The sequence below is a fragment of the Dermacentor andersoni genome, chromosome 2 (assembly GCF_023375885.2).
Source record: "Dermacentor andersoni chromosome 2, qqDerAnde1_hic_scaffold, whole genome shotgun sequence".
NCBI lineage: Eukaryota > Metazoa > Arthropoda > Arachnida > Ixodida > Ixodidae > Dermacentor > Dermacentor andersoni.
The window spans coordinates 106,705,432-106,713,626 of record NC_092815.1 but is presented as its reverse complement, the minus strand read 5'-3'; the positions used below and the strand labels follow the sequence as shown (position 1 = coordinate 106,713,626).

The following is an 8,195-nucleotide window of genomic DNA, read 5'->3' as shown; positions in this document are numbered from 1 at the left end:
AGCGCACATACAAGACGAAATCCTAGAGTGCAGAGCAAACAAGGCCCCCCGTGGTCTCGTATTTGCCAAGTCTAGATGAGAAGGGGAACCACAAATCCCAGGTAATCATAGGGAGGGATAAACCGCGGTGAACGCCTACCCGGATTCGTCGTGGCAGACATGGGGCCGACCTTTGTGAAGTATTTGGGCGTACGCGGCAGAAGTAGCGCCGGAGGCAGGGGTGTTATAATGGGGGTGGTGAATCTCGTGGGATGAGGCTAGAAAGAAGATCCCTCACTTAGCACCTGGGTTTTTTTGCCAGCTGCCGCCATGTTAACTTTGGCAATGAGATGAGGGTGGAGGGTGCTCAGAGAGAGAACCGCAATGATGCGCTGCGCTAGAGATTCTTTATCGGAAATATGACGATGATGAGCTTTTGAACGGCACCGACAGTAGCATCGTCCGGCACGTGAAGGAACATTATGAAAGTAAATCTAGCGTGATGTTGTGGTGGCCCCAAAACATGGCTTATACCCACGAGGAGGAATGACTACACAGGAAAAGATGAAAACTGTGTACAACAACGACAGGTAAAATAAAAAGTCAGTGAATCAATCAGTCACTCCATCAATCAAAAAAGAAAATATTGGGTGACACAGTGACAGCAAAATTTTGTTTGGCACTTTGGCTATAGATAAAAGAAATGCCGCACGATAGGCATCCATAGCGAAGTAAACTTCTGGACGCTGCAGTGTACTTATAAAGGGTGGCTATGTTGGGCCTGTCGCTGACACCCAACTGACACACACTAATTGACAAGATGTTTGATGTCATTAATGCTAAATCTAGGTTACTAGAAGAAGATTCGGGGAACATTCTGTGGAGGGAGCAGAATCGGTGGCAGTGGGGAAAGAAATATAATGGTTTCAATTTCGTTACAAAAAGACAACAAAATATAAATGCATAGCCCAGGTCTGTTGATGTAGTAACGTAATAACAAGGCAAAAATATGCCGATATCTTTTTCTTCTTCTTCTTGTTATTATTATTATTATTATTATTATTATTATTATTATTATTATTATTATTATTATGTTTTTTCTTGCTTTTTGTCATCCACTCATTCCTGTAACGTTTCAACGACCCTGAAAGCAAATAAATAAAATTAAATGAAATAAGAAAATTGAATTCTTGTCCATACATCACACAACAGAGGGAGTAAGAGCTTAGGGCCTGCCATGCTTCGAGATAAAGCGGCATGCATCCAGAGATGCGCGCGAAAAGCGTTGTGCTTCGCGCGCAGTGGGGATTCACGCGGTTATGCCTCTTGCCTACGCAGACAGCTCACGGCTGGTTCGCGCAAATAACGCGATATGACCAGGACACGTGCAAGACCCAATTATCGCTCAATTTGACACGACGCTCCAAGGTTAGGTCACGGCACACGACTTAATTGCCAGCAGCAGTTGCGATTCACTACTGCACACACTACGGTATTAAGTAATTTCTGTGTTGTTTTTTAGTAAGAAGAGAGATAATGGGAAGTTTTGAACAGGACATTAAAAGTGCCAGAAATGTGTGATAATGTCACGCTTACAACTAGCCCAAATTTCGGCGGTAGGCACTACGTATTACGGTGCGATGCTATGTGTACTGTGGTGTAATTCTCTTGCGGTCCAGCCGGCAGTGGCGATGTTGCTACATGCGGGATTGAAGTGGCCGAATTGGCAGGCAATTGCTTCGCATGAGCGTCTATTTTCGTGTCATGAGCATGCGTCAGCATGTCCGTCAATTCAGCCTTTCACTCAGCTTTTATTTAAGAAGGCTTGCGTAAAACATTCACGTATAAATCCACGTTAGTTCAGAGCTATTACTTATACCCAAGTTAGTTCTGTGCTCTGAGAAATTAATTGTATTAATTTTATTAACCTTTGGCATAAATTAAGAACGAGGCAGTGCAGAGGTTGAACATCGAGCTTCCAATCTGAAGGTCGCCAGTTCAGATTCCCCTCCAGTCCACTGGAATTTCAGGCTTGGAGTGGGGCCTGACACCGGCAAACAAAATTGCCGAGAGCCAGTGGGGCTAGATTAGGCCAGGTGCAACCAAATCAGCAAGGCCCACTGAGCTTCAACTAAAACATTCCCTCACCAGAATTGTAATTGACCTCCCTCGTGAAGTATTCGGCAACTACCTCCCTCATGACTTCTGCAATTTACCTGCAATCTATGGGTCGGGACAGCTCACAACAAAAAACTGAACCTGGTAACGCTTGACTCGCGAACCCTTTCGAGTGACGCTAGCTTAGCAGGGCTCTTTGATAAATTAGCATGCATTGCCTGGGATATTACTGGCCTTAGCGAGCTTAGAAGAACTGGTGGGGCTTATACAGTGCGGACTAATGGCCACGTTCTTTGCTACAGAGGTCTCCCAGATAAAAGAGAATGCGGGGTAGGATTTCTAATACATAAGGACATTTCGAGCAACATTGATGATTCCTACAGGAATAACGAGAGGGGAGCAGTCGTCGTAATAAAGCTGAATAGGAGGTATAGAATAAAGGTAGTACAAGCCTGCACTCCACCCTCCAGTCATGACGATGAAGAAATAGAACAGTTTTATGAAGATGTTGAATTAGCAATGGGAAAGGTGCAAACTTAGTATACTGAAGTTATGGATGACTTCAATACAAAAGTGCGGAAAAATCAGGCTGGGGAACAAGCAATTGGCAACGACCGCATCGATTTTAGGAACACTTGGAGGAGGGATGTTGGTAGAATTCGCGGAAAGGAATAGACTACGAATAATGAAGGCCTTCTTCAGGAAACGCAGTAACAGGAAGTGGACCGGGAAAAGCCCTAATGGAGAAACAATAAACGAAATAGATTCCATACTCTCTGCCGATCTCAGCATACTGCAGGCTGTAGAAGTGTTAGGTAGGGTAAAGGGCACTGACCATAGGTCAGAGAGATCGAGGATTTCTCTCAATTTGAAGAGAGAAACCGTAAAATTAGTCAAAAAGAAACAAGCCACATGGACGCAGTAAGGGTCAAAGCAGACAAATGTGTGCTGGTGTTCGCAAAAAAAATATGAAGACTTAGAACAGGAAGATGACGACAACATAGCGGTAATGAATGAAATCGTAACTATTGTCACGTGGTGGTGACGTTAAAGAACACCGTAGCAATACTGTGAAAGACAAAACCAACTTTTATTGGGCGAACCTGTGCCCGCAAAAACAGGCTACACTTATAGCACAACGATAGCGGCGAACACGGTCGGCGATCGTCGAAAATCTGATCAACGGGTCAAGCGCGTCGGCTTTTATACATAAATCGTCGAATGTTCCAGACTAATCGTTGCGACCCGCGTGCCTTCCACAAAATTCTACACCATTCGCGTCAGGTGATGAAATCAGATAACATAAGGTTCGGCGACAACAGACAGCGGATAGAAGCATCGATAACTTTCCAGAAACTTCGGATACATGCAGGCGCGTCCCGCGCTGTGCGATAACATTTGTTAGGCGGCGAAACGTGGTCGCCCGATAAAGATAAGTACACGTGTTACTATGCTTATTTCATAGGCAGCAATTGAAGTGGGAGGTAAGCCACCAAGGCAATCAGTAGGTGAGCTCTTCCACGTAACAAAGGACCTATTAGAAAAACGACAAAGCATGAAAGTACTAACTCAAGAGATCAGATAGAATTCGTTCTAGCGACAAAACTGATGAACAAGAAGCGAGTAAGGTATATTCGAAATTATAAGGTGCGAAAGACTGAGGAAGCAGTAAAAAGACATGCAGCATCAAATCACTGAGAGGAAAACTTGACATAGGACAAGGCAAGATGCGTGCAATGAAAGATAAGCGGGGTAATGTCATCAGCAATTTCGATGTTCTACGAAAAAGCAGGGGGTGGAAACTCCCTCTACCTCCCTTGAGACACTCGGTTCAATGCCGATACGCGGTGGCAGCGCCGCTTCCACCATTGGCGGTTGCCGGATATCCAACTGGAAATAATTCACAAGCAAAAGAATGCCTCGATGACGTCACTGATGAGGTCAGAGGGTAGAGGGAGAGGCTTGTCGCGAGGCCCTCCTTTCCCACTACGTATGCAAGCGGGCTATCATAGAGAAAGGGATTGAACAAGAGCGGACACTCGGCGAAAATTGGAAACAGGAAACACGTCACGCTATAGTATTAACACCGACGAATTGGGGGCGCGAGCATCGAAAAAAAGAGGAATGTGAAATGAGATTAACAGAAATTGTTTTATTTTCTTTTATTCTTTCTCGGAAAAATTAAAAATATCTGCGTATAAATTAAATTAATCTTTGCGGCTTACTTCCGTTGCCGAGCGACAGGCGAACCGGCGAATGACGAGCCAGATGTTTGCGTCATTCGTCAGACACCGCCGAAGCGAGAGAGACCGGCCGCGCATCTGAGCGTTGGACTGTTCGGGCACCCGTCTGCCTGTTTTTCTATTTTGGGATTTAGCCTGGTTTGGTGGCCTCCCGGCGAATTATTGCGTTCATTCGGAACTTCGACATGGCAGCACTGCACTATTGGACTACGGCAAGGTGAGAAACTTTGTTCGACAGTCTGCGACGCACTTCAAGCAATTAGGCTTACTGCCCGGCACCTAGGCTAGACTTGTGACGCAGTTAACGAAAAACAGCGTGGCCGTCGTGGAGCAGTTAATTTGAATTAATGAATCGTACTGGGAGATGTTTGCGATGCTTCCTATAAGCCCCAATATTACTTTAACAAATTTCGGTAGTTTTTGGGCACGCTAGTCGCACAGGGTGCTGTGACGCAGTTTCGCGTGTACTGAATTTTACTGCGACAAGTTTTGGCGCTTTCTCTGACTGCCAACATTATTGAAACTAATTTCATTACTTTTTGGGCTACCTTTCGAGCGCAGTGGGCGCGCCTGGCGCTGCGACTCGGTTAGCGAAAATCAGCTCGGCCGTAGTGCGCGGTTTCGCGCTTTAATGCACTGACTAGTTCATGGCGCTTTTCTTTGACGCCCAACATTGTTGAAAATTATTTTCGATACTTTTATTTTGAGGCCCGCTCGCCGCGCCTGTTGTGACGCAGCGAAAAGCAGCTCGGCTGTGGTGACAGTTAGTTTGGCGCGTACTGAATCTTACTGCGACAAGATTGTGGCAATTTTTATGTCCCCGCAACAATTTAAGCCTTCTTTCGGTACCCATGCTTGTCGAAAACGCGACGAGCCATCGTCAAGAGTGATAACACGGGAGTGCGTTGCTTGCGCCTGCAGAACGCACAAGAGATAAGCCAAGGAGCTGAAACGCCACGAACTAGTGACTCGAAAATTCTGTCTTCTATACGGCACCCACGCATTTTGTCTTGAGTGCGAGTAGAAGGAATTCTGCGAGCGTCCAGCATGCTCTGGTTGAGAGCCTGTGTTGTGGCCACCTCTGTGTATTGGTAGCGCACTATCGCGTCGGTTGTAGCCAAGTTCGCGAAACGCGCCGTTGCCCGCGCATTGGTGCTATTAAAGTGCAGGAAATAAGTATTTGGAAGAGGGGAATACTTGGAATTAGAATGTGTTTTTGGTATGTACGGTATTGCTTGCATGGGTCGGGTATTTTCTACGCCGAGTGTGAAAATACGAACTGCATTTGTTTGTAATGCCGCCCACTCACCACTTTCGTACGCTTCGCCTCTACTGGCATTATTCTTGCATGTTAAAACCAAAATAACACTTGTAATTTTTTTCAGCTCACGTCGTCTGGTGGATCTTCCTGCGGAAACTACTGCTTACCTGGTGCCACAACGTTGGATGAATGCACAAAAAGCCCGCGACGAGCATTTACAAAGAATAAAATAAACGTAACTTTTTCCTCATTTCACAAGGTGTCTTGCGTCTATGAAATTGCAGGTGGCACATATTCAATGGAGGCTTGTGAAGATCGTTCGCAATCAATTTTACTTAATAAAATGATTTAAAAAAAATGTTTAATAAATAAAAAATAAATAATTAAATAAAAATTTGCTGCAAAAGAAAAAAAACGGGGGGTAGCCGGCGTGACGCGCACCAGCTAGTATTCAAAACGCGCGGGCACAAAACCGAAACCGGAAGTGTGCTTCAGGTTTTAACACCCACGGCTTGGTGCGCTGCAGTCAATTCGGCCGCTGGGCTCTATGGGAGTGTCCGCTCTTGTTGTATTCCTTTCTCTATGGGGCTATGTTCGTGCTCTCTTGCAGGTCCGCTGGCCGCGCGGCGACATTGGCCAAATCGCGGAGCAGAACCCGCTAAAGTGTACCGTGTTTACGCAGCCCTTTTTTTTCTGCCGCGTTTACATTGGAAGCTTCTATGAATTTTGTAAAGGACTGGGACAGAGCGCGTACACACCAGTGCCAAGCAATTATAATGAAAAATATTTATATAGCAAACCGTCGTTAACAACCAATATTCGCAGGTCATATATTACATCTCGTCATTTCGTGAAAGTAGGCGCTTTGAAATTCCTAACTTGTGGTTAAGTTCAGGGCTGCAGTTCAACTAGTCTACAGGTATAGGGAGGGGGTAGTATAAAGAAAATAACTTCCTGGCATCATCAATCGTTAATTTTGTTCGCATGTACTGAAGTGCACGGATCAATAAAGCTGCCCGATTTCCCAGTTAGCCAAAACTCAACACAAGTTAAAAGTTGAAGGTTTTTTTTTTATTCACATATTCCGTGCTGGAAAAAGACTGACCTCCACGTAGTGCGAAAGCGTCAATCTGCAGAAACCATTTTCATTCACAACTGAAATTCTAATAAATGCGAAAATTAACCATCGTGGGCTGGTCATACGGAACTTCACTATCACGTATGTTATGACGGCGACGCATTTTGTGGCTTACAGAAAGAAGGCAGATTACAATACATGTATTTCATTGACAGTATGAGAAGTAAGGACCCACAGAATTTTAAACTGGTTACATGGGTCTGTATGAACAGGAAGTAGCCTATGATTGCGCTCCTTATTTGAACTAGATGCCGAATAAGAGAACATATTTCTATAGCGCTTACAAGCGCATATGATCTGCCTGTCGTCATACTTTGCGTCGTATTCATATATACAGAAGGACACGGCGAGTATTAGGACACTGTTTGGAAACAACAGCAACGCAAAGAAACGACAATTGGCAAAAAATAACCAACCTAATAGCATTCTTCATCGCCAGGGGGATTACCAGTTTGCACTTAATTAGTACTAAATACTCTATACTTGTATTATTGGTATTATTAAATACATTTTGCCAGCCAAACAAATAACATTGCACCTCGTCTGTAATACAGGTGCTCAAAAACTTGCAGACACCGAAGCTGTGCTTAAAGCAAGGTAACGGAGCGTATGGTACCGTCTACGCTCCAAAATTCAGATAAAGTAGAGAGCTTCAACCTTCTTCAGTACGATATCCTAATAATGGTGCATCAAAAGGCAACAAGAAATTACGTGCGTGCATCCTTTTGCCGTCATAGCTCTTGAAATTTGATAAAACATCACGTTTTCTTTTTATACTTTAGACTTGGCCGTATGTGTTGACAAAGTAAAGACTGTACAAAATGTCTAGCCCAACAAATACGCACTCAAGCCCTTCAGTACAAGTATTTCACCGACAGCATGCAGATGGGGTGCTGTCATGACGAATGGGTAGAGCAACACTGCTCTTATGTCAGCCCATTGAGGCTTGCACAGAACTGGTTTACTCGTGCAAAACAAATACCTGCTCAGAAAATAAAGTGAAATGATTGTGCTTACCAGCTGTCACTAGGACACCTGAAAAGCTTCGCAGAACTGGAATTCCCGGTGTTAGAACACCGCAGAGCGATACAACACATGTGATGCCGCGATTTAGCTATCTTCGTCTAATGTTTGGTCGACCTGGCTTCCTGCGTCGTCCGTTCGTTGCACGCCAGATCGAGCTTCTCTGTTTTATCTGTCCCATCTTTATGCTTGGGACGGCAACCGAAGCAGATGACCAAGCGCTGAGCGAGTGGCAAGTTTGAGCGGCGGTAAGCTCGACGGACGCACGAAGACAACCGATTCCCGCGCTTAGCTCGATTTAAAGTTCACAAAAAGAGAAAAAAAAATAAGTTGGGATATCCGGCAACCGCTTAGAGCGCGCATGTTCCTTGAAACCGAAACTAGCGTTCGCCTACCAGGGGTTGGTAAAAGCAGCAGAATTGTGTAGTGACCT

At 44.9% G+C, this 8,195-nt stretch overlaps 1 long non-coding RNA gene across 1 annotated transcript; it reads left to right on the top strand.

The window, feature by feature from the left end:
* Window positions 1-4,154: 4,154 nt before the first annotated feature.
* LOC140215941 (uncharacterized) lies at window positions 4,155-5,859 on the top strand. Its single transcript, XR_011892538.1, has 2 exons — window positions 4,155-4,557; window positions 5,726-5,859. It is a non-coding gene; the product is annotated as an uncharacterized lncRNA (long non-coding RNA).
* The last annotated feature ends 2,336 nt before the right edge of the window (window positions 5,860-8,195 follow it).